Genomic DNA, 5,998 nt, shown 5'->3' with positions numbered 1-5,998 from the left:
AAACAAAGATGATGAAAACAAGAGAATCAGATCTAAGAAAAAAAAACTAAAATCACCGCCATCAACCACCGTCCTCAACCGAAGATATCATGCAAACCAAGACACGCATCTTACTCGCTGGAGATTATAACGAACGAAGATATCACACAAACCAAGACCGCCATCTTACTCGCCGAAGATTATAACGAACGAAGATATCACGTAAACCAAGACCGCCATCTTACTCGCCGGAGATTATAACGAACGAAACTTCGAACAAAACTCGCCGGAGATTCATCGCGAGAAGGAACTTCGAAAATTTCAGATCTGAGGCCGAGACAACAATGAGGGACGAAACTTCGAACAAAACTCGCCGGAAATTCATCGCGAGATGATCTGGCTGGTACCAACAAATCTAAATAATGAAAAAAAAAACGAAAAAAGGAAACAAAAACAAAAACGAAAAAAAAACCGAAGAAGGAATTCGTCGAAGGCGGCGAATTGGGGTCGCACATGGTCGCACATGGTCGCACATGGTCGCACATGGCTTCGTCGGGTTGCATAGGGTCGAAGGCGGCGAATTAGGGTCGAAGGCGGCGAATTAGGGTCGCACATGGCTTTGTCGGGTCGCACAGGGTCAAACAAGGTTAACAGAAGGCGAAGGTTGAGGTGAATTGGCGTGTTTAGAGAGGTTGAGAGAGATGAGAGAGAAGAGAGGGTTGAGAGGTTGAGAGGATAAGAGAGAGAAGAGAGGGTGAGGCGCTGAGAGAGAGAGGGTGAGAGATAGAAAATGAAGGAAAAAACCCTAAGTGTGAGATTAGAACCCCCGTCTTTTTTTTTGGGTAAGTGACAGCTAATATTGTTGCGGTTTCCACGTAGGACCGCAGCAATATATTAAAAGAATATTTTTTTAATATATTGTTGCGGTCCTACGTGGAAACCGCAGCAATATTAGCTGTACAGGGCCCCACATGTTTTTAAAATGGTAACCGATAGACAATATTGCTGCGGTTTTGGACGGGAACCGCAGCAATATTGTCAATTTCTATTTTTTTATTTCTTTTTGCGTGTTATATTGCTGCGTATAGGTAAAATCGCAACAATATCACCGCAGCAAATAACATTTATTCTACTAGTGGAAGTTTTTATTACATTTTCTAATTAATGATTATATTATTGTTGATATTTTTTGTTTTGAACTTCTTTTTTGGCCTTCATCAAATTAGAGTTGTTATATTTTATGTTAATTAATAAAAACAGATCCTATTCTACCAAATTGTTTTAGTTTAAGAATTTCGGCCTTATTTTTTTTTTTATAACATTGGAATTTGCATAAATTAAAACATCGAAATACAAACTAGTGAATCACACACAACGACTAGGGGAATTACAAAGTAAAAGTAAACTACTAATACTCTGAACTTTTTTTGCTTTTACTTCAAACCCGACATGAAAGGAAAGTACCGGTAACAGTTGTCGCTTGAGACCAATTCTAACACATATATAGTTGACATTACATACTTCACTTAGATGGAGTAGCCTTACTTGAGAATTTGCAAGGATGGTTGCAATTTTGTGCTTTGGTGGCATAGTTGAGAAGACAAAGTTAACATCATAAGAGAGAGTGGATAAGTGGGTTGGAGATGAATTAAGAGAACTTATGGTGTCACTAAGCTTGACATCTTCTTCCATTGCATTACTTCTAGTTTCAATAATCATTGATTCGGTGGGGGCGAAACTTGAACTTGGTTGATCTATAACACTTGGACTTTGATTAGAAGTTCTTGTGGTTAACTTGGCTATATCCTTACCCTTTGGAGTATTGAAATTCACTGTCATCTCGGAAAACTCACTAGGTTTAGAAACCTGAACTGTTTGTACTCATTGTAGGAGATGTTTATAAGTAGTTACAGATAGATTGTAATTCCCCACAATATTATGAATTTTATAAATATATTTTAATATATACTTATATATATTTTAGTATTTAAATAATTAATTTCTTAGAGTGTTGACTATTTGAAAGTCAAAGGAAATATTGAATGTTTTTTAAATAATTAATTATTTTATTTAGTCATACTTTGAAAGATATTTTTAATAGTTTAATTATTTTTGAGTTGTAGTAAAAGATTTTAAAATGGGTTAGAGAAGCCCAACTCAACTTAAGCACCCAATCATTGATTTTAAAAGTCCATATACAATTCCCTAAGCCCATAAATTACCTATATGAATCCAAACTAAACCCACAATTCTCACACAATAATCACTCACGCTAATTCCTCTCCTCTCTTCTTCTCTCTCTCTCCTCACTCGGCTTTCCCCCTCCCCCCTTCGGTATTTTCCTCTTTCGGCCCAGCACCGCCGGCTACCGGACCACCACCGACAATCGTGAACCCTCGCAATCAGCAGCTAGGACCGGCGCTTCCTCCTCGATGCCGACCCTCTCTTCTTCTCTCTGTGATTTTTCTCTTCATCCTCTATATTATTTAATGTTAAGTTTATGTTTTAAGGATTGACTTAATATTTTCATGATTAAAGTTTGTAGTTTTGATGATTTTAATATAAATTTTAGATTATATGATTTTGTATAGTAAAGTAATGAAATTTCAGATTTATTAATAATGTTTAAGTTAGGTTTTTAAGCATCAAAGCCTGGATTTTTAGGGTTTTATGAGTTGGAAATTGTAGTACTATATTATATTTTATGAAAATTGAGTACTTTAATTAATGTTTATGATTATGTTAAAGTATGTTTAAAAGGATTTTAAACATATTATAAGTTGCTGGAATTTTCATTAGTATGCTTATGGTGGAGTTTAAAGGTCAAAGTATGGTTTTTGAGGATTTTTAGTGATCAGTATGGTAGTACTATACTAGAAGACATTAATAGTTGGAGTTTTAATGATTAAAAAGGATTTTAACACTTTTAAAGAGGGTTTGGAATATTTTAGAGTTGCTGAAATTTTATTTGAGTATTGATTCTTGGTTATATTGGTATTTAGTAGGCGGTGAATATTCTTTAGGCGACTTCTAAGGTTGTGAAAGTGGTCTCTCGTTTTGTCTACACAAGGTACGTACATACCTATGTGTTAATAGACTAGTATCATATCCTAATAGTAGGTTGATGTAGTATCATGTATAAGAAACTTTTTATAGTTCATATGTGGTTTATATTCAAGTGAAATTGCATATTTTATGCCGTTGTGTGTAGCATGTTGCCTATGTTTGTTATAATATGTTTTTATGGTTCATTGATGCAAACATTAGGATTAGGAACTTTATTTTATTAATTCACATGAAAGATTAATATTTATATTGTTTATTTGATCATATTGTTCCCTTGTATTACATCATTGTTTTTACTTTATAAGGATCGTGAGCCTTGTTTAGTAAAGTCGGTTATTCACCTATGGAAAGGTTGGTTGATTGTTGATTTAATTTAACAAATAAAATATTGGATGATTGTTGATTTAATTCAACAAATAAATATTGGTTGGTTATTAAACTAAGTAATGGAATTATTCTTGGATTATTTGAGTTGTATGATCACACTATTTAATCTTAAGATAAAAATGGAAGCTTTGTGTATCCATGTTATTTGTTTATGTTGGTTGTCTTACTTTGTGATTCTCAACAAGTAAAAAAATTTATTAATAACTTAAAGTGGAAAGTTAATAACAATAAGCTTTAGACTTGTGCACGTCTGAAGTGTTGGACTAGTATGAGTTGGAGTACATGGTGGTTGGCCATGCCTTTTCTTGGGATCGGATTGATCACTGTGTCCTATTTTATTTAATTAGTACCTTGATATCGTTGGTCATGGGAGTACGGAGTCATGCCCGTACTTCGTCTTCTAAAATGAAGACTGGTTTGGTTTGGACAACTTTTTCCATTGCCTATTCAATCTAATTATAATTAATCTATTGATTTTGGAGTCAAGTTTAGTATAGTCAATCTTTTATTCATTATTTCATTGTTTATCTTCGAGTTAATGTTTATTAGTACCATGTTAGGTTTTATATATTATTTAGTATGCAGTACTCAACTTTGCTGATCACGTGCTTTTTTGAATGTTAATCATGGTTGTGCCTTATTGATCTTGTGATGACTCATTTGGTGAGCGGTATCTGAGGATCAATAGAGCATCCACTATTTCAGGTCTGAAGATGATGCATCGTGGGTTCGACTTTTGTGGAAAGCTTGTGTTTAGTTTTAATACTTTATAGTTTTGTTTTAGTTATGGTTACCTAGTTGACTTTGGTTTGGTTGATTTTTGGTTTGGTTTTGGACTTGCGCCTAGCCTAGCATTGATCCAAAATCTAATCTCGTTAGTATCTTGTGAACTTTTTCGATTGCTTTGAAAGCAATAACAATTATCTTCCTTCTCTTTTGTGGTATAGGCAGACATAAATAAGACAGTTGAAGGGACCTTCGTACCTTTAATGTCCTTAACTATCATACTCACATCTTCACTTTGTCGCTTCCTCTTTGGAGGGACATTTGTTGTTGAAACTTGAATAGGATCATACATCCCATTTTGTTGACTCTTGTTAGTCATAGAACAGAGTTTGGACGCTTCATTAGGAATGCGATTTGTAAAAACCAACGTGTCCTCATGGTTTTTAAGATTTAAATGAAGGTTTGAAATTTCCAATTTAATAGCTTTGTCTGGAGGTGCTAGAAATAAGGTCTTTTCAAGATATGAGGTAGCAGCAACAACAACCATACTTGATCTGGCATACGCTTGTCCCCTTCAGTAAAGGCTTTTAGTATGCGATTGGTCCATACCCAAGATGACAGAACATAAAGAAATGACATAATCAAAGTGTCCAAGCTTCAACTCACATGTTGATAAATTAGAGTAGCATGACACAAGAAGGTCGAGGATATGCTCGTTGTAACTCTCTTTCATATCCATTTCATAAACTACAACATCTAAAATTGATTCGTAAATAAAACTCGCCGAAGTAAAATCTCTCTTTTTTAAATAAACATTACCTACCTCCTTCAAATTAGTGGCCCAACAGAAGAACTCTGCCACTGATATTATCAAAATCCCTCATCTTCAGTACATGCTATTCAAAATCCTTTTGTAAACCATCAAACTTAGAATTCCAGCTAGCAAATTCTTGGCTAACAGAGGCCATTTTCAAGAAAGATTCAAACACTCTAAAGCCACTCAAATGAAGGAAGGCTACTAGTAAACTTGAACCACTATAGAATCTATTAAACAGTTAGAGACACAGACAAAACAAACTAAAACTTAGAAAATTAGACAGATAAATCAAGTAGCCCTCAAAAAGGTGAGTAAGAAGACCCAGGGCCGGCCCTGGCCCCCTGGGTTAGGACAGACGGGGCACTAGGGCCCATAATTCTGAAACTGAATAACTACTTAATTCAACATTAACATTGTAAGTATATAGTTTGGCAACGATGGTAGTTGAGACTTTGGTAACTCATATCTCATTACGGGTTCGAATCCCACGATCATGCAATTTTTTCTTTTTGTTTCTTAAATGTCCTCCCTTGTTACTTCCTTTTCTTTTTTATTTTCTTTTTACTTATAGTAACTCCAACTTGCCTTTTCATTTTCCTTTGTACCACACTACCACCACATCATTTCATATTTTGGTAAAAGAGTGAGTATGATTTTATATCTTATATAATATATACCTTAAAATTGTAAATTGTTAAAAAATAATGTACACAACTTAAAGTCTATACTTAGATTTCTAATATTCATTTTAGGCGTTGGATGATAAAATGTATTCTACATTTCGATATTTCTATTTTCTTCATCAATTTATTAGTTTGCCAGTTTATTACGGACTACTCTGTTGACCCTTGAGTTTTGAAGATGACTTAACCACAAAAGACATATTGTATTTTATTTATGTTAATGTTAGGTAATTCATTGTCGAGCAAAGAGAATACTTGATCGAATATTATTAAAATGGAGAATTAATCAAAGATCGAAGTGAAAATGTTCGAATGACGAAGTATCAAGCTTGGAGTGAAG

General features: G+C 34.2%; 1 long non-coding RNA gene across 1 annotated transcript; it reads left to right on the top strand.

Annotated features, from left to right (window-relative positions):
• The first annotated feature begins 2,162 nt into the window (after window positions 1–2,162).
• LOC104883172 (uncharacterized) lies at window positions 2,163–4,366 on the top strand. Its single transcript, XR_788513.4, has 2 exons — window positions 2,163–2,436; window positions 2,982–4,366. It is a non-coding gene; the product is annotated as an uncharacterized LOC104883172 (long non-coding RNA).
• The last annotated feature ends 1,632 nt before the right edge of the window (window positions 4,367–5,998 follow it).

This window comes from Beta vulgaris, chromosome 9 (assembly GCF_026745355.1).
Source record: "Beta vulgaris subsp. vulgaris cultivar EL10 chromosome 9, EL10.2, whole genome shotgun sequence".
Taxonomy (NCBI): domain Eukaryota; kingdom Viridiplantae; phylum Streptophyta; class Magnoliopsida; order Caryophyllales; family Amaranthaceae; genus Beta; species Beta vulgaris.
The sequence above is the reverse complement of the archived record's forward strand: the minus strand, read 5'-3'. Positions and strand labels throughout refer to the sequence as shown.